The sequence below is a fragment of the Pipistrellus kuhlii genome, unplaced genomic scaffold, assembly GCF_014108245.1.
Source record: "Pipistrellus kuhlii isolate mPipKuh1 unplaced genomic scaffold, mPipKuh1.p scaffold_m20_p_10, whole genome shotgun sequence".
NCBI classification, from domain to species: Eukaryota; Metazoa; Chordata; class Mammalia; order Chiroptera; family Vespertilionidae; genus Pipistrellus; species Pipistrellus kuhlii.
Window position 1 is genome coordinate 11,344,268 of NW_023425405.1, and position 20,289 is coordinate 11,364,556.

The 20,289-nt window shown below is 49.1% G+C and overlaps 1 long non-coding RNA gene across 1 annotated transcript; it reads right to left on the bottom strand.

The window, feature by feature from the left end:
* Positions 1-5,843: 5,843 nt before the first annotated feature.
* LOC123652002 lies at positions 5,844-8,633 on the bottom strand. Its single transcript, XR_006741021.1, has 2 exons — positions 8,300-8,633; positions 5,844-6,197 (listed from the first exon to the last, which is right to left on the bottom strand). It is a non-coding gene; the product is annotated as an uncharacterized LOC123652002 (long non-coding RNA).
* Between the last annotated feature and the right edge of the window lie 11,656 nt (positions 8,634-20,289).

Consider the following 20,289-nt stretch of genomic DNA (forward strand, 5'->3'; position numbering starts at 1 on the left):
TGTAGTCCTCTTTGGATTCCTTTTGTTTGGAGTTCTGTGCGCTTCCTGGACTTGTAAGTCTAATTCTTTCACCAGGTGGGGGAAGTTTCCTGTCACTATTTCTTTCAGTATGTTTTCGATATCTTGCTCTCTCTCATTTTCTGGGACCCCCATAATTCTGATGTTGGTTCGCTTGAAGTTGTCCCAGAGGTTTCTTACATTATCTTCAATTTTCTGGATTCTCTTGCCTTCTAGCTTCTGTGGAGGAGTGTCTTCTGGTTCTTTATGTTTCAAATCTTTGACTTGATTCTTGCGATCTTCCATTCTGTTTTTAGGACTCTGTATAATATTATTTATTTCAGACAATGTATTCTTTATTTCTTGTTGATCCCTTATCATTTATTGATAACTCCTTATTAATTCTAGTTGATTTCTTTTCATATCCTCATAGGTCTTATCCATCTTTTCTAGGAAATTCTTGAAAAACCTTATAAGCGTAGATTTGAACTCTATATCCAGTCGCTTTTTGTCCTCCATTTCTTTCGTTTGTGATCTATTGATATTTCGTTGTCGCATTTCGCAGTTACAGATGGGATGGGATTTCAGGGTGGAGCCTACAGCCTTGGCTTCCATCAGCCCCGCTCTATGCGGCTGCTGCGTCTCAGGGTCCTTCAGTACTAGCTGCAAAGCGCCTCTGAGAGAAAGGTGCCCTCAATTTTCGCCTGCTGCCAAACAGTCTATGGCTCTCCCCCAATGAGCCCGGTATTGGGGTTCAGTTCAGTTGGAAGTGGAGTTGGAGGTGGCGTTCAGAGCAAACTAGAGCCCCAGTCTCCTCCTGCCAGGGCAATCCTGAGGCACAGCTGACCATCCTTTCTCTGCATGCAATGTGCGCGCCGTCGGGACCTCCTTTCACCGCTCCCCCGAGGTTCTGCCTTACAGCCCAGCTCCCTATGGATGAGCCTGGGTCCCCGGGGTCTGGCCTAGAACTGGGGTTCAGAGCAGTCACAACTGGGGCCCAACACAGTCAGAGTTTTATCTCCTTCCCGCTAGGGAACACCAGCCAGGCACTTGGCCTCCCTCCTCTCCGGCTCCGTCCTCTCCGCGCGCCGCGTGTCTCCGTACCTTGAGCTTTTACAGCTCCTTCCTTCTGGTTTTCTCCTTGCTTCCCATTGTAGAATTTCCAGTCAGTCGACTTTCCTGTAGTTCTGAGTAATGTCCATTTTATATTTTAGTTGTATTTTATTGAAATTGTTGTGTGCGGCTGTGGCTAGGTGTTTACCTGGGCGCAGCCCCACCTCGATACATTTAATAAAAATGTTTTTAAATATAAAAGGAAGCCAGGTCTCAGTTTCTTATCACAAAATTCCCCCAACTGATAGAAGATAAAATCAGACCCACCCACTGAGCCCCTCTCCCAGGAATGTCACATGAAGCCTGAGACTTATTCTGGGTCCTTAGGCAAAACATTGTGTGAGGGCACTCCCTCACAGCTCGCTATGGCCTCTGGTCCTTTAGATGCTGCCTGGAGGCTGCATCCTGGGACCCAGCCCTGGTTTTCTCTCAGATACTGAACAAAAATGATCTCGCTTAGAGACATTTTCCTTGAATCTTCCTCACAGAGAGGCTCATTTCCTGCTAGTCATGTTCACTTAATGACTTCTAAATGGAAAGACAGAAATAAACAAACCCCATTACATTAAAATAGCAATCCTCCACGACCAAGTAGGGTTATTCCCAGGAATTATATTTTAAAATATATATTGAAAGGGAAAGTTAGGGCTCTGGATTAAGATGGCAGTTGAATGAATACTTCTAATTTCATGCCCTCCCCAAGCCCCACTAAAATGTCAATAAAGAGACTTTTAAATCACGCTTTAAACCCACAAGGATGGAGCAAACAGGGGGAAAAGACAACAGCCACAAACGTTTTGAAGGAGGATGGCAGACACCCTTGCGGTTACTGACTTTTCAGCCCTGCAGAAAAAGATGTGTCAGATGGCAGTGGAGGGAACTGAGGGCCAACCTGTCTTAGAGTGCAAGGTTCTCAGAAGGCACAGAACTTTGCAACCCGAGGTACCTCTGGAACGGTGGGAGAGATTGCTAATATAAGGACCAAGAAGTGAAGGAGTTAGAACTCCAAGTCACTGGAAAACAGCCCCTCCTCTCTCCCAGCGAGTCCCGAGGACTTACTCTGAAGAAGGGAAAATGGAGGGTATTGGGTTGGAGAAGCTTCACGTACGGTTATGAATGGAGATACTATGCTGAATATTGTGAAAGCAAGAGGATTACTTGTCGTATGAGATGCTGAGTGCGCAGACCCTGAGCCTTCTCCCACCATTGGACTCACAAAGCTCTGGGAGCAGGACCTTCGGCATCTAGGCAGGAGACTGGAAGACTCTGCTCTGGGGTATGTCACTAGTCCAAAAGGAAAGGCTAAAGATACTGACACAGGCGTTTTCCCAGCGAAATCACCCGACAGAGGCAACCCAAGCCTGTGAGCTCAGTCTCTGACTAGCTTCCCTCCCATCCCACAGCCTTATTCATGGTATCAGGTCACCAGATGTCCAGGACATCTTCTCAAGCAGGAGAGAGAGATAAAACCAACACCCAGAAAAAGCAACTTGGAGGAAACAAGTTATGCAGAGAAAAGAAAGTGTCCAAACCACCACTGTTAATAGCCTTAGAGAGGTAAGAAAAGATACACTATCCATGAAATAAGAACAATTGGCTATACAAAGGAACATCCGGAGCATAGCAACAGCAACAACTATGTCTTGAGAAATAAAATCACAACAGCAGAGACAATAACACCTGTAGAAAGATAAGGAAGATAAGGTTGATTAAATCTCCCTAGAAAGTAAAACATACATACTAAGAGATAGAACATATAGGCCAGAAAAGATAAGAACCTTAGAGGACAATTCTAGGAGTTCAACATCAAATTAATAGACATTTCAGCCGAAGCCGGTGGACTGAAGGGACCTGGGTTTGATTCCAGTCAAAGACACATACCTGGTTGCAGGTACAATCCCCAGCTCTCTCTCTGTTTCCCCCCACCTTTCTAAAAATCAATGGAAAAATATCCTCCAGTGATGAGTAATCATCATCATAATTATTATTATTATAGAAGTTTCAGAAAGAAACTTTCTAAAAATCAATGGAAAAATATCCTCCAGTGATGAGTAATCATCATCATAATTATTATTATTATTATAGAAGTTTCAGAAAGAAAAGAAAAAGAAAAGAGAGGAAAATGGAAGGGAGAAAATCACCAATGAACTAAGTTGAGGACATTTTCCAGAACAGAAGGATACTTGCCGAAACCGGTTTGGCTCAGTGGTAGAGCGTCGGTCTGTGGACTGAAAGGTCCCAGGTTCGATTCTGGTCAAGGGCATGTACATTGGTTGAGGGCACATCCCCGGTAGGGGGTGTGCAAGAGGCAGCTGGTCAATGTTTCTCTCTCATCGACGTTTCTAGCTCTCTATCCCTCTCTCCTCCTCTCTGTAAAAAATCAATAAAAAAATAAAATAAAATAAAAAAAAGAACAGAAGGACATGAGTTACCAGACCATAAGGGTGCGTTCACCAAGACCCAAGATTGTGGCTGAAGGTAAACCCACACCAAGGCAACACTAGTAGTTCAAAAGCAATGCTTTCAAAATGCTGAAAAAAAATTTACTTTCAATCTAGAATTTCTATCCATTCAAGCAATCAAGTAAAATGATAGAATATAAACATTTTCAGACATATAAGACTTCAAAAAGTTACCTCCCATGCAGTTTCTAAAAAAAATACTAGAAAAAATGCTCCACCGAAACCAGAAAGTAAATCAAGAAAGAAAACATGGGCTGCAGGACGCAGATGCACCAAAGGCAGAGGCGACAGAGCTCCTTGGAAGATGGTGAGGGGACACCCGGGTGTCAGCTGTACTCCGCAAGTCCCAGTTCAGGTCGGAGCAGTGTCACTAATCAGGAGCCTCTGCTGGGGTCACTGCCAAGACCCTGGGTGCTGGGGGACCAGCTTTGGAATCTCAGGCCAGAATATTTGGGTGAGCCTGCTCCCATTCTTACTTACACTTGCCTTGTTTTGACCAAGTGCGCTGAGGCTGTTCTCCTCTCCAGGCCCTGCTGCCCGCAATGTTCCGCTTTGACCTGCCCACCCTGAGAGAAGGAGATAGGAGTGAGCTAGGAAGCAGGGAGCACAAAGCAGCCACTGCCTCTGACCATGTTCCATCCAGCTCTTCAAGGTCTGGCTGGCACTACAGCCCTTGCTTCAGGGAGTTCTGTGTTTCCAGGACCCCCTCATGACCTTGCCCACGGGTAGTCCCAGCAAAGGCCCTTGTTAACTCTCAGAGAAGCCAAAGCCACACCAAGATCCAGAGGCTCAGGGCACCTCTTCTCCCGAAGTCTTCATCTAGCATGAGATCGCCCTTTCCTTTCCCAGTTAGGATTATACTTGCATCTCAGCGTTATTTGGGAATATACACGTATGTGGTGAAATGATAAACAAAAGCAAGAGGGGGATTTACCTGGAGGTCAAAAGACTTCTTCCCTGGGGTGGAGGAGGCAACAGGGAAGTGGATATGATGGGGGAGCGGAACTCAGGGATTCTAAGATAGTGGTCATGTCCTATTTCTTACCCTATGTGGTAGATATATATGGGTATTCACTTTATTATTTGGTTTAAAATAATATATACATTTTTCCCCTTTTTGCATGTACTTTTATATACTCTTCTGAATGACAATATATTTTTTTCAATATCAATTTAGATGCATTAAATAATATTTCAATAGGCTAACTAAGAAAACTGTCATTGCCTAGCCTATGAACCAGGAAGTCATGATTCAATTCCTGGTCAGGACACATGCTCAGTCCCCAGTGTGGGGCATGCACGAGGCAGCTGATCAATGATTCTCTTTCATCATTGATGTTTCTATTTCTCTCTCTCTTCCTTCCTCTCTGAAATCAATAAAAATATATTTTAAAAGTAAAAATAAAAAATATTCATTAAAAAATGTAAAAATGGAGATTCTGCTATTAATGCTGACATTTAACTTTGACTTGCAAATTGTTGCCATTGCAAAAAGATGAGAAGAAAAAGGAGGAGGAAGATGAAGAGAAGTAGAGAAAGGAGGAAGAGGAGAAGTAATAATAAATGTAAAATATTGGAAAAGAGTAATGAGAAGCCAAAATATCATTATAACATGAAACATTTGGAGAACATTAGGAAAAAAATGTAATTAAATTAAAGCAAAATATTCCCATCAATAGCTTTTCTACATAAGAATTTAAAGAAAAATTACATTTTACATAGGCAAAATATTTTTAAAGAAAGAAACTTTCCACAAAATGAAAAGAACCTATGTGAAGAAAACTTTACTGAGAGATATAAAAGAGGCCTCAATAAATACTTTCATAATGTATATGTACATCAAATTATCACATTATACAGTTTAAATACATTATAATTTTGTCAACTATACATCAATAAAACTTTAAAAAAGAAAAAGATCTTGATAAATGTAGAGACAAATCTTCTTTTTGGATCAACCTCTCATTTTATAAGGTCATTAAATTTTTTATTTATATGTTGAGTACTATTCCAATTAAAATAAAATATCAATGAAATTTTAAAAATTTGAAATAATTATTCTAACACACACCTGTAAGACTAATAGGCAAAATTCTGAAGAACCTTTGGGAAAAGAAGAGAGGCAAATAGGATGTATGGCAAAAAAAATGCTCCCTTGGGTAATATGTATTCATTTACATAAATATTAAGCTAATTATAAAGTTGCAATGATTTAAAAATAATTTTCATAAATATTAAACTGTTATAGAGCTATAATGGTGTTTTAAAAAAAACATATTTTATTGATTTTTTACAGAGAGGAAGAGAGAGGGATAGGAAGTTAGAAACATCGATGAGAGAGAATCATCGGTCAGCTGCCTTTTCCACACCCCCTATTAAGGATGTGCCGGAAACCAAGGTGCATGCCCTTGACCGGAATTGAACCTGGGACCTTTCAGTCAGCAGGCCGACGCTCTATCCACTGAGCCAAACCAGTTTCAACTATAATGGTTTTTTACAAAACTGTGATTCTGGCACAAGAATCAATAGGCAGGTCAAAGCAGCGGGAAGAAGCACTAGCCAAATTGTTGTCTCGTTTCTTTGCTCTTCACAGCAGAAATGCTCCAGAGTTGTCTGCGCCATCACCTCTACTTTCTTTTTTTTTTTTTTTTTTTTTTTTTTTTTTTTTTTTTTTAATTTTAATATATTTTGTTTAATCCCAAATCCCCAAAATAGTATTTTAGAATATTATTATAAGAACTATCCATTGTTATTTATTTATATTCCTTTTTTCATGCTCACTCTGTGAAATCCGGCGTATATATTTTTTTTTTTTTAATAAGTTTTTATTGTTCATATTATTACAAATGTTCCTTTTCCCCCCCCCCCCCACCATTGCTCTCCTCCACCAGGTTCCCACCCCACCCTCTGCCCTTTCCCCTCTCCCCATTGTCCTCATCCATAGGTGCACAGTTTATGTTCAGTCTCTTCCCACGCCCCCCTCTCCCCTTTTCCCCAAGAATCGTCAGTTCACTCCCCTTCCATATCTCTGATTCTATTATATTCAACAGTTAATATTGTTCATCAGATTTTTTTTTAATTTCCTTGGTTTTTAGATTCACTTGTTGATAGTTACGTATTTGTTGTTCATAATTTTTATCTTTGTTTACCTTCTCTTCTGAAAGAACCCCCTTCAGCAATTCATATAATTCTGGTTTGGTGGTGATGAACTCCATTAGCTTTTTTTTATTAGTGAAGCTCTTTATCTGGCCTTCGATTCTGAGTGATAGCTTTGCTGGGTAGATTATTTTTGGCTGTAGGTTCTCGCTATTCATCACCTTGAATATTTCTTGCCATTCCCTTCTGGCCTGCATGGTTTCTGTTGAGAAGTCAGCTGACAATCGTATAGGTGCTCCTTTATAGGTTACTACCTTCTTTGCTCTTGCTTCTTTTAATATTCTCTCTTTGTCTTTTGCTCTTGGAATTTTAATAATGATGTGTCTCGGTGTGGTCCTCTTTGGATTCCTTTTGTTTGGAGTTCTGTATGCTTCCTGGACTTGTAAGTCTAATTCTTTCACCAGATGGGGGAAGTTTTCTATCACTATTTCTTTCAGTATGTTTTCGATATCTTGCTCTCTCTCATCATCTGGGACCCCCATAATTCTGATGTTGGTTCGCTTGAAGTTGTCCCAGAGGTTTCTTACATTATCTTCAATTTTCTGGATTCTCTTGCCTTCTAGCTTCTGTGGAGGAGTGTCTTCTGGCTCTTTATGTTCCAAATCTTTGACTTGATTCTTGCGATCTTCCCTTCTGTTTTTAGGACTCTGTAAAATATTTTTTATTTCAGACAATGTATTCTTTATTTCTTGTTGACTCCTTATTAATTCTAGTTGATCTCTTTTCATATCCTCGTAGGCCTTATCCATCTTTTCTAGGAAATTCTTGAAAAACCTTGTAAGCGTAGATTTGAACTCTATATCCAGACGCTTTTTGTCCTCCATTTCTTTCGTTTGTGATCTATTTTGTTGTCGCATTTCGCAGTTACAGATGGGACGGGGTTTCAGGGTGGAGCCTACAGCCTTGGCTTCTGTCAGCCCCGCCCTATGCGGGTCCTTCAGTGCTCGCTGCTGCCGGCGCCTCTGAGAGAAAGGTGCCCTCGATTTTCGCCTGCTGCCAAACAGTCTATGCTCTCCCCCAATGAGCCCGGTATTGGGGTTCAGTTCAGTTGGAAGTGGAGTTGGAGGTGGCGTTCAGAGCAGTCTGGAGCCCCAGTCTCCTTCCCGTCAGGGCAATCCCGCGGCACAGCCGACCGTCCTTTCTCTGCGCGCAGTGTGCGCGCCTCCGGGACCTCCTTTCGCCTCTCCCCGGGGTTCCGCCTTACAGCCCGGCTCCCTATGGCAGAGCCTGAGTCCCCGGGGTCTGGCTTAAAACTGGGGATCAGAGCAGTCGGGGGCCCAGCACAGTCGGAGTTTTATCTCCTTTCCGCTAGGGAACGCCCGCCAGGCACTCGGCCTCCCTCCTCTCCGGCTCCGTCCTCTCCGCGCGCCGCGTCTCCGTACCTTGGCTTTTCCAGCTCCTCCACACCTCCTTCTGGTTTTCTCCTTGCTTCTCGCTGTAGAATTTCCAGTCAGTCAACCTTCCTGTAGTTCTGGGCAATGTCCGTTTTATATTTTAGTTGTATTTTATTGAAATTGTTGTGTGCGGCTGCGGCTAGGTGTTCACCTGGGCGCAGCCATCTTGGATCCCACCTCTACTTTCTTACCTCCTGTCCAGCTTCCAAACAACGTTTGCCAAGTCACCAATGCCTTTAGATTGCCAAGTCCAATGAACCATAATCTTCTTCCTTGACCTTCCTGAAACAGTAGACCCATCGGTCACTTCTTGCACACTCATTCTACTGGATTCTGGAGACACTGCACCTATTCGGTTCTCCTCTTTTATCCCTCTGCCTCCTCCACATACAGTCTTCCTTGCCTAGGTGATCTCACTTGGTAATAAGGCTTTAAATACCAACTCTGACCTCTAAGCTCCAGACATTCAACCACCTCCCTGACACCTCCACTTAGCTAAGAGATACTGCAAACTTTTTAAAAATATATATATTTTACGAGCACCCTCATCCAGGCACTGCCCATTGGTTTCCTTTGCAAAATCTACTTCCAGTCATCATTCAGCACTCAGACAGAGCCAAGGGGATGCCTCTTGCCCATAGCTATGAAGTTGACAGTGGACTGGCTCTAGCAGCAAGGCCAGACAAGCTCTAATCACAGGCTTTTGCTCACCTGAGATTGAGATCTGGGGCTTATAGTTTGGAATACAATATAAGTGAAGGTTTTTGTTGTTGTTTGTATTTTTTAAGAAGTACACTTGATTATTTTATTGCTATTTAAAAATAAATGACTTTATATTGATTGTGGGGGGAAATATATATATATATATTATTGATTTTTACAGAGAGGAAGGGAGAGGGATAGAGAGTTAGAAACATGGATGAGAGAGAAACATCCATCAGCTGCCTCCTGCACACCCCCTACTGGGGGTTTACCAGCAACCAAGGTACATGCCCTTGACCGGAATTGAACCTGGACCTTTCATCCGCAGGGTGACACTCTATCCACTGAGCCCAACCAGTTTCGGCGATGCTGCAAATTTTTTACGTCCAAAATAGAATTCCTTTCCCAATCATTCTCCCTACACACACATACATAAAAGTTACCAAAAGATCTTTTTCCTCAGCCTCCCCATTCTTTCCTGCTTTATTTAATAGTACTACCTTTCTCCACTCAGTTGACTAGCCAAAATGAAAGCTGCTGTGCCTCATCCCTCTCTTGCTCTCACCCTTACATCTAATTCATCAGCAAACCGAAAACACTTCTCACATCAATGCCCCTTACCTCTCTCCATCACCAACAACATCTCACCTAGGCTACTGCTTCCTCTCCCCAGCCTCTGGCAACTACTGCCCCTTTTATTGTCTCCATAGTCTTGCCTTTTCCAGAATGCCATTTGATTGCAATCATACAGTATGTGCCTTTTCTAATTGGCTTCCTTCACTTAAGATCTAACAGATGTTCAAGAGGAAGTTGCTGTTGTTGCATTGATTTTAATATTTGTACATAAACACTGATTTTTTAAGCATTATTTTGTATTTGTTATACTTTAGTACCTGTACAGTTCCAGAAATAAAAATCTGGAAATCGAGAGAGAGAGAGAGAGAGAGAGAGAGAGAGAGAGAGAGAGAGAGAGAGAGAGAGAGAGAGAGAGAGAGAGAAAATCATTGATTGGCTGCCTCCTGCACGCCCTATACTGGGGATTAACCCACAACCTGGGCATGTGCCCTGATCAGGAATCAAACCATGATCTCCTGGTTTATATGTCAACACTCAACTACTGACCCACACTGGCTGAGCTAAATTTTTAATTTTTAAATTTATATAAATTTATGTTTTTGTTATTCCTCACCTGAGGATATTTTTTCATTGATGTTTTGAGAGAGTAAGAAGGGAGGGGGAGAGCCAGAGAGAGAAACATTGATGTGAAAGGAACACATGGATCATTTGCCTTCTGCACACTGTGGATCAAGCCTGCAATCCAAGTACTTGCCCTTGACCAGAATCAAACCTGAGACACTTCAGTCCACAGGCCGATGCTCTATCTACTGAGCCAAAGAGGCTAGGGCAATTTTTTAAATTTTTTTTAATTTTGTTGTTCCACTTATTTATGCATTCATTGGTTGCTTCTTGTATGTGCCCTAACTAAGATTGAACCTGCAACCTTGGTGTATCAGGGCGATACTCTAACCAACTGAGTTACCCCACCAGGGCTATGCATTAATTTTTAATCAATACAACACACATCACCCAGGTAGGTGTATCAGCACATTGAACCCATCCATCATCCCACAATCCTGTGCTCTTCCTGGATCCCATGCTAGGATCTCCCTCACCTGCTCCCAGTGGCCTGGCTGACATCTCTGCAATCACTTCCCTGTCTAACCTCCCAGGGCTCAACTGTTCTCTCACTTCCTCTCCATTCATGCTACGAGGCTTTCTGCCCCTTCTCCTGGGACAGAGGGTGCACATTCAGGGTACTCCTAGGAGCGGACAATGGACCAGGAGCAGCATGGGGCTTGCATTAGCCATTTGAGAGTGGCGTTTGGTTTGGTCCTGAGAGGCAGAGGGAGGGGGATAACAGGGAGAAGGGCCACAGCAGAATCAGCAAAAAAGACCCCGGTTGGGCTCCTAAGCCAGCCCTGTGGGGCTATCCCCTCCCAGGAGGTCAGAACACCTTCCCAGCACCCAGGAGGCCAGTGCCTGCAGGTGAGTGCCTGCTCTCTCTGAGAGAGGCAAAGAAAAGTGGGGGTGAGTGAGAAGCAGAGTGGTGTGGGGAAGGAGGCCTGAGGAATGGAGATGGGACCCCAGGAGCCCTATCTGCTCTGGTCCCCACCCTCCTTCCCTCCTGTGGCCGGCTCCTTGGTTGGGGGAAGGTGGATGTGGACCTGGCAGAGGGTCCCTCCAGTGAGTCCCCTGCATTTCATCTCTTTGTGTCTTTAGCTCTTGAGGATTAGGGGTGGATAGAGCAAGGGTCAGGGAGGTCTGCTGCACGCTTTACTCAGTAATTTAAAAAAACAAAGCAAAGCTTTAATCGTTGGACAAGGACAGCTGTTCCAAATGTCTCCTTGTTTCTTCAGCCCTTAGATTAACTCACTCTTACTGTCTTCCAGTGTGTCAGACTCCTCATTTGTGAAGTGGGGGCGATAATAGTACTTCCTTCACAGAGTCACCAGGAGCACTAAATGAATTAGTCCAAAGTGTTTTGAACACATAGAAATGGCACATAAAAATACTGTGGACATGCTCGATATTATATTCCTACTAGAGGCCCCGTGCACAAAATTCATGCATTTGGAGGGGGGGGGGGTCCCCCTCAGCCTGGCCTGTGCTTTCTCCCTTCTCACAGTCCAGGAGCCCTGTGATCTACAGCGAAGAAGGCCACGCCTATCGCCACAGCGCCACCCTCTTTGGGACAATCTTAGAGCCCCCTCCTGTCCCACCGGCCAGTGACCTGGGCCTCCCTCTGTAGGGTAATCATGGGGTGATGATGGGGGTCCCCCAACCAATCGCATCGCGCCCTCCTTGGCTGGCCTGGTGCCAGTGTATGTCATAGCATGATTGTCAGGATGGTGGTTCTGCTTTTCAGCCATTTGGTCAATTTGCATATCATGTTTTTATTATTATAGATCACATGTGTCAAACACAAGGCCCGCGGGCCAAATCCGTCCCGCCAGGCCTTGCAATGTGGCCCGCACCGCGCTGTCATCACTGCACTCCACTGCGTTTCCATCACAATGACAGTTTATGACTGTTCAGTAAACCATTCGGCCCGCGATTTAGGCTGGATTTTAGATTTTGGCCCCTTCTCTGATTGAGTTCGACACCCCTATTATAGATGGTGTCATGGTTCTGGGAGTAATAAACAAAGCTGCCAGGGGGATGGAGGAGGTGGAGAAGTTTGACTAGAAGAGATTGGTGGGGATGGGGGTACAAGAGAGGGTGGGGACAAGGAAGAGATGAGAGTGGCTAGGAGAGGATTCCTGCCAGGAATGGCCTACAAGGTGCGCTCTAGCCCGCAGGCAGAGGTAAGGAGATTGTGGCTGGCAGGAGCTGTGATGCCATCTGCAAAGTTGATCTGTTTAAGTTTTATAGGGCAGAGTAGGCCCCAGGGGAAAGTGTCCTGGTTCTCACTCCCCAGTGAAAAAGCTCAGTCCCTTCCTAGAGCAGAGGTTTCCTCATCGGCCCCTCCCATCCTGCTGCAGACCACGGACCACCCAGGCACAGGACTGGGGGTGGGATGGGTGACAGGTCAGTGGCTGCACTGGGGGCTCTGCTCCAAGCCCCTCCTCCCACACAAACTGGAGAAGGAGCAAACTTCAGCCCAGTGCCTGAGGAGCTCAGCTGCTTCCACAGCAGGGGACGGAGACCTATTGCCCCAGATGCTTCTGCCTCTGGCTTCCCCTCCCGCCCCCCTGCCCGCGGTAATGCCCCCATCCTTCAGGTGCTTGGAGGACAGATGGGAGCAGCTGAGAGGCCTGCAGGGCTGGGGGAGGATGACCACAGAGTTAGCAAAACATCGTCCAAGGGAGGCCTGGTGGTCAGGCTGGCGGTGGGCGGAAGGCACGCCCCTCTCCCTCTCCCACTAGGGGAGAAGCCAGCAGCCCGACACAGGCAGCTCACCTGTGCAGGCCTCCCGCCTCCGGAGGCAAGGGCTGGGAGGAATCTCCCAGCAATCTCTAGTCCTCATCTCAGCCCTCCTCCCAGTCCTGATACCTGAGGCCTCCGTTATGTAAATGTCAGAATTACTAAATGGCAAAGTTGATGCTGGGGACAGCAACCACCTCACCTACCGGAGAGAGGGCCTGGGCTGCACAGGAAATGAGGGAGGGGACATGCCCGTGCTTAGGCTGCTGGTGAAAAGAGAGGAGCCCTTCTGGGTGCCTTCAGGTCCCTTCTCTCCCCTCACCCACCTCCTCTCCTGCCCTCTCCTGGGCTAGAGTGGGAAGTTGGTATCTAGTGTGCGGGTTGTGGGTGCAAGCAGCTTATGTTGATATGCATCCTACTCCCACCACAGGTGTAGCCCCTGATCGGGTTGCCTGTGGGAGGGGAGCTGGAGGAACCCCTTTGTAAAGCTTTTCCAGGAAGAAGGGCTGGGGTGAGGGGGACTAACTGGAAATACTAGAGCCTCTGGTTTCACGAGGTGAAATAAGCCGTTTATCAAATGCAGCCCTAAGCCCAAAATCCTAATATCGAGTCTGAATCAGCGCCACTCGGGAGGCCTGTGTCCCAGCCCCGTCCCGGGCAGGGCTGTGAAGGAGGCCCTGTCCCTTCTCTCAGGGCTGGGCCACTGCTGATAGGAAGGTGAAGTCATGTCTGCGAGGGCAGGGCAGGAAGAGATTGCAGGGTGGGGACCTCCGGGAGCTTCAGGGGGAGCTGGGGCGGCGCGAAGGGAACCCAGAGGCCACACTGAGAAGCTGAGGTGGGAGAGGCTGCTTCATCCGGGCGCCCTGGGCAAGGCCCTGCCCTTCCCTGAGGGGCCAGGTCCGGCCTCTGAAGGAAGGAAAGTGGGTGCTGTTCCTGTCCCAGCCCTCACAGCCAGTGTCCTGGGGGCTGGGTAACATATTGTGAGAGTTCAAAAAACACTGACTCGTTGAAAGAACACAGGGGAGAAGGGGACGAAGGTGGATCTCACTGTTCACAGTGAGCCTCATGGGCCAGCACCTCCGCACAGAGCCCGGCCTTGTCCCCGGGGCTGAAGGAAGCTTGGTAAAAGGCTCCGGAGAAGGGAGCCCCAGAAAGGGGGTGAGGGCTGACCCTAGAGCAGGGTTTCTTGGACCTTGGAGGTGGGACCCCCTTCTGGGAACCTGGTGGAAGTTCTGCTCCCTCTGCCCCAGACAAGTGGACAGACACACAATCTCGCAGACACACAGCAGGCAGTCACAGATCCTCCAGAGTCCATCCCTGAGCCCGGGCCCACCAAGCTCTCTCTCCTTCTGTCCCCGCACTGCCCGAGAACCGACGCCTCTGGGCCCCAGGCCTCAGGGAGCTTACAGGCCCGATCAAGAGGAAAACCCAAAGGACTCAAAGCCAAAGCCGAGGAGGCTGGGTGGTTTCCAGGAGGGAGAGGTTCGTTTCCAGGCCGAGTCGGCCTTGGGATCACGGCAGGTGCACGGCTCTGGAGTTCGCCAGGCTCTTCGTCTTTACAGTAGGGGTTCCGGCCCACCTCCTGGGATGGTGTGCCATGTGCATGGGTATAAACCAGCTGCAGATACTCCCTCTAGCTATGGAGGGGTGCATCCTAGCTAGGTGCACAAGGTTGAATAGTACCCTCCAGAAAAGTCCACGTCCTACTCTCCAGAACCCGTGCATGTTACCTCGCCTGGCAAAAGGGACTTAGCAGCTCAAACTGGTTTGGCTCAGTGGATAGAGCATCGGTCTGCGGACTGAAGGATCCTAGGTTCAGTTCCAGTCAAGGGCATGTACATTGGTTATGGGCACATTCCCAGTGGGGTGTGTGTGTGTGTGTGTGTGCAGGAGGCAGCTGGTCGATGTTTCTCTCTCATCAATGTTTCTAGCTCTCTCTGCCTCTCCCTTCCTCTCTGTAAAAAAAATCAATAAAATATATTTTTAAAAAAGGGGGGGGGGCTTAGAAGATGTGACTACGTTAGAATTTTGAGATGGGGTGATGACTGTGGGTTACCCAGGTGGGCCCAATGTAATCACAAGAGTCCCTGTAAGAGGGAGGCAGGAGGCTGGGAATCACAACAGATGTGAAAACGGAAGCTGAGGTCAGAAAGACAGGGAGATCTGAAAATGGAGGAAGGGGCCACCAGCCAAAGAATTCAGGGGCCTCTAGGAGCTGGAAAAAGCCTGTAGAGCCTCCAGAGAGGGCAACGCCTGGAGGACCTCCAGACTTGCAAGATGGTGTATTTGTGTTGCTTTCAGCTTCTGCGTTTGTGGTCATTTGTTACAGCAGCAACAGGAAACTGATACGGTAGGCCTTGCCAGGAGAGGCCGGAGCCTGCTAGGGCAAAGCTGGGGTGCAGGAGGGAGGTGAGAGGGGAATTTTTGCAACTAGGCAAGGAAGAAGTAAGCCTGTCAACAGAGGCCAGCGTGGAGTGTTCAGCCTGTGACCTCACCCTGGCCAGCCCCAGCTGTCCTGGCATCCGGACGCCTGTCAGCCTGAGCTTACATGCCTCACTGGGCCAGAAAGGGATCCTGCGTAGCCAGGCCCCAGGCAAGGGTGGATGTGAGTGGCAAAGAAGGCTGGTGCCAGGGGAGGGAGCCCAGTTACCCCAGGGCTGCAGAGGTACAGGAACGGAGGGAGGAGGCCAGCAGGGGCTGGCAGGTGCAGCTCAGCCCTGTACCCCCTCTGTCCGGCTGGGCAGGAAGCAGTCCTTTCCTCCCTTCTTTTTCCCTCTCCAACCCTGGGCTCTGCCGGGGAGAGTGGGAAGAGGAGGCATTTTGGGGCCAGAGAGTGAGCGATGGAGTCACTATCTCCTCTCCCTGACTGAGTGGCTGGGCGACCTTGGGCAAATCACTTTGCACCTCTGATCCTGTTTTCTCCCCTGGAAATGAGGGTGATAATAGGCCCCACATATTCCCAGAATGCACATGAGCACACGTATTTATAATACGTCTCCTGTTGGTTGTGTCCCTCTGGCCCCACACGGGGGGAGGGAGGCAGAAGTTCCGTGCTGGCTGTGCTCAGCGTGAGATCCTGGCGGGGGATGTGGAGTGAGCAAGGCGAGGTGACCGCAAGGGAGTGAGGGTAGATTAGATCTCTGAACTGAACTTGAATCCTCCGAAGCTCTGTCCCTTGACCCAGTTGAGCCGGCTTTCTCCTCACAAGACCGCTGAAACGGAATCCTTTCCTGCTGCTCCCTGAGCAGGGCTGCCGCCTCCCCGAGAGCTCTCCTGTCCTTGGCTTCTCTGGGGCTCACAGGACCTCCGAATTCCTAAGCTTACTCCCCTCCGACTCAGTGGTCTCTGACAGAGGGAAGCCCCAGGGTGTGTGTGAGGGGGGTAGGGGGAAGGCGGGACAAGGAGAGCTGGGCTGGAAAAGGAGGGTTCGGTTTTCTCTCTTGATATGTGGCTGCAGCTCCCAGGCTCCCAATGGGCCTCAGCCTCTGCCCCTCGGAGGCGTGGACTTCGTAGCCACCAGCAGGAAGGATGCGGAGGCAGGCCCCGTCCTCGCAGGGCCCACCTCTGAGCAGGTGTGCCTCCTGGTGCCCCACGTTCCATCCACAACACAGGCCCGGAGGCTTACCGCATGCACCTGCCAGTGATGGGAGCTCAGTAAGCCATGACAGAGGAAAGCAGGTCTTCCAGACTCCTCCCCCCACCCAGCCCGCCTCTCTCCTTTCTGCGATTAGGCCATTTCACCTCCCAGCCTCTGCTGTTCTTCAGAAGCCGTATTTTACTATGGACGCCAGCAACCGGGGAATAGTTGCCAAGGGCAGGCTTCCAGAAAGGCTGTCTGTTGCCTAGGAAACTGCCCCACACCCGTTCCCTGAGGCTCCACGGGTTCCTGGGTCCTGGCACCACCTACTGGATTCAGGGTCACACTGCTCCTACAGCACCCAGCCCTGGAAGTCCCGTGCCCTGGAGCAGGGAACACCCCATAGGGCCCCTGCCGGTCCTCTTCCCCCTCTCCCCTCACCCCGCCCCCAACATCTCCATCATTTGTCCCAAGATTTTTCCAGAGACCAAAGGCATAGAGAGGAATTGGAAGCACCACGGGCCACAGGGAGGGTGGGAGCTGTGAAGAGGAAAAGGTTAACGCTGGGGGTGGAGGTGTCCTGTGGGGTCACAGCAAGGTCCTAACAACATCCCCTCTGGGCTCTCTCCTCCCTCCCAGCTGCTCTGCCCTGGCCGAGCCCTAGTCCTGATTTCCCTTTCCTTTTTGGGGGGCGGAGCGAGGGGAGGGGTTAGAGGGGGGCGGAGAGAGCCTTCCCACCCACCTTGACAGCCTGTCAAGTCATCCTGCCTGGAAGGGAACGCTGGGGAGAAGCAGAAAGCTGCTCTGCTGGTGTGTGTGTGTGTGTGTGTGTGTGTGTGTGTGTGTGAGACAGTCTCCTGTGGGATGTCTGCTGAGGCCCCCTGAGCTCAGGCTGCCCTGAAAGGTGAAGGGTGAAGTAGAGCAGCTGATGTGCGGGGTCAAAAGGCAGGAAGCTGGCCCTGGCGGGGCAGCTCAGTTGCTTAGGGTGTCTGCCCTGAAACTCCAAGGTTGTGGGTTTGAGCCCAGGTCAGGGCACCTATGGGAAGCAAACAGTGAATGCATGAATCAGTGGAACAATCTCTCTCTCCCTCTCTCTCTCAAAATCAATTTTTAAAATAGAAAGGAAGCTGCCCTAGCCAGTGTGGCTCAATGGATAGAGCATCAGCCCACAGATTGAAGGGTTCTGGGTTCGGTTCCCGTCAATGGCACATTCCTCAGTTGCAGGCTCTATCCTCAGCCCCAGGAGGATCCTGGTGGTATGTGCAGGAGGTAACCAATCAGTGTGTCTCTCTCATCTTGATGTTTCTCTCTGTCTCTCCCTGCTCCCTTCCACTCTCTCTAAAAATCAATGAAAAAATATCCTCGAGTGAGGGTTAAAAAAGGACAGGAAGCTGTTGGGGCAGCGCTGTTAGGATCACAGGTAGAGAACTGAGGCTCACGGAGAGGGAAATCAGGACTAGGACTCTGTCTGCCCCAGGCTATTGCTGCACTACAACTTATGTGCTCTAGCTGGGCTTGGTGGGTTAGGGGGCCCGGGGAGGGAGGAAGAGGGGTGTGGCATAGCTGACTAGGGTACCCAGAGGCTGTTGTAGCCAATGGCACCACCTACTGGTTTAAAAGGTCATAGAATAGGAAGCTGGGGACCAAAGTCTGCTGGGTGCCCGACCCTACCCACCCTCCCTCCTGAGTTGACAGGAAGATAAGGAGGATCCTGGTGGCGACTCCACACCCGGCAGGTTGGGGCCTTGTCCCAAGGACAGTGGGTGTCGGGAGCAGGGTTGTGGGGCTAGGGCCTGAGAGGTCACAGCGGGCTACCCTGACATTGCCCTCTGACCAGGTGGCCTGCCTCCAGCCTCCTCAGCGAAGGCAGAAGGGCTGCTAGGGTTAGTTTGGGGTGGATAGGATTGCCCTCCTCCCCAACCCCTAATAAGGGAGGCCTGTGTGTAAAGTAGGAGCATCCAGATAGTTTGGGGTTGAGGTTCCGGCCCTTACAAGCCAGGAGAGATCCTGAAGGGACAAAAAGCTCAGGGTAAAGGTGGAAGAAGAAACTGGAAGGGCCCTCAGAGGGCTAGTCTGGCCCATCCTGATCTCTCTGGTCATACACTATAGGGCAGTGATCGGCAAACCGCGGCTCTTGAGCCACATGCGGCTCTTTGGCCCCTTGAGTGTGGCTCTTCCACAAAATACCACAGCCTGGGCGAGTCTGTTTTGAAGAAGTGGTGTTAGAAAGTCTAAGTTTAAGTTTAAAAAATTTGGTTCTCAAAAGAAATTTCAATCGTTGTACTGTTGATATTTGGATCTGTTGACGAATGAGTTTGCCGACCACTGGGCTAGGGCCCTTGCTCTCAGCCTAAGGATGCGACAGGAAAAGTCGGGACCGGGGTGAAGTGATGCTCTTCCGATGCCTGTCCTCCAGAGTGCAGCAGCCACGGCTCTCTCCCATCCCATCCCATCCCCCTGTACTGCAAGCCTGGCCGCCCAGGGCCCAAGCTGCTCCTTCTGCTCCTGCAAGCCAAGTACCTGTAGCGCTACCTGGCCGGTGGCTTTGACATGCTGGCATGGAGAGCTGGCATGGAGAGCTGGCGTGGAGAACGAGTGCTGGAGTTGCTGTAGCAGAGGGCGCTGGCTAGCTGCCTGCTGGTGCCGCATGCCTCTCCCTGGGTGGCAACACTTTTGTGTAGATGTCACTGCTCATGAGCCAGGAGCTGGGCATGGCCTGGCACCTGCAGAGCCACATCTTCAGCATCCTGGTGATGGGCAATGTGGACAGCTCAGTGCTGGGTGAGGGTGACAGGGACAAGAGCAAGAGGGCACCTGGGCCACACAAGTCAGTGATATTTCAGCTCCACAAGCCAGGCTGAACTCCAGACGGACATATTCTGCTCACCATACAGTCTAGGACCTGCATCTGTCCTAAATGTGGCTCCGGACTGCCTCTGATGTGGCCTTCTTACCCTTGGTCCCACCTGGGCCTCCCCCACCACAGCTGAATGGACAGCCCAGAATGAGCGTGTTGTCTGAGTCCAGCCTGGCACGCATTCATCTCCAGCAGCCATTCTCTGGGGAAGGGGAGCCAAGCAGGACGCGATGAGACCGAGCACCTGTGACCTTCCATACATTCTCTCCCATAATCCCCACAGTGAGCGCCGAGGGAGGCTATGTCATCTGAGATTCATCTCTTAGGGCACATGCTTTGGAAAGAGTCTCGTGTAGCTGGATGTTCAGATGGCCTCTAAGAGAGATACTCAAACTTTGGTATGTATCACAGTCACCTGAGGCTCGGGGACAATTCCGAGGCCCAGACCCCATCCTGCCCCAGGGAGCCTGGGCCCCTGGGCTTGTGTGGGCTCTCCGCGGGAGTCTGACCCACCGAAGTTAGAGGATCGCTCTGTTTCAGCTTCCTCAGGAAGGGCCAAGTGAATGCTAACAAGTTCCTTACTGGACGGCTATCGTTGCAAGGCAAACCATTCCATTGGTTGGCTCTCATTGGCCAACTAGGTCTAGTTTAAAAGGAAATTTTCCCCTTTGAATCACTCACATCCTTGATGCAGAGTGGCATGGCATTTCTCTAAGAACCCTTCGATCTTCTCCATCTCAGCTGTTGGCCACGCTGCTTCCTGCACGGTTTGGGTAACCAGTGTGCAAGACAAACCATGAAACAAGGCATCCTTTTGGTCCATCCCCTTATGTTTTACCATCCCCCGGTCTCCAGGCATCCTTCTCCCACCCGGCTGGGTCATGCTGGACTCTAGAAGCTCATGGAGGCCACAGATCCCAGGGCACTAGGCCTCTGAGGACTCCATGACCCAGTCACGTTGCAACAACTCCTGGAACAGTGGTCGGACCAGCTCTGAACCCACTCAACTGTCCTGCCATCTAGCGTTTTCCTTCTCTTCCCTGATGATGCCACAAAGCTGGAAAGTGCCACAGTGAAGGATAGTCCCAGACCAAGTGGCTCTTTCAG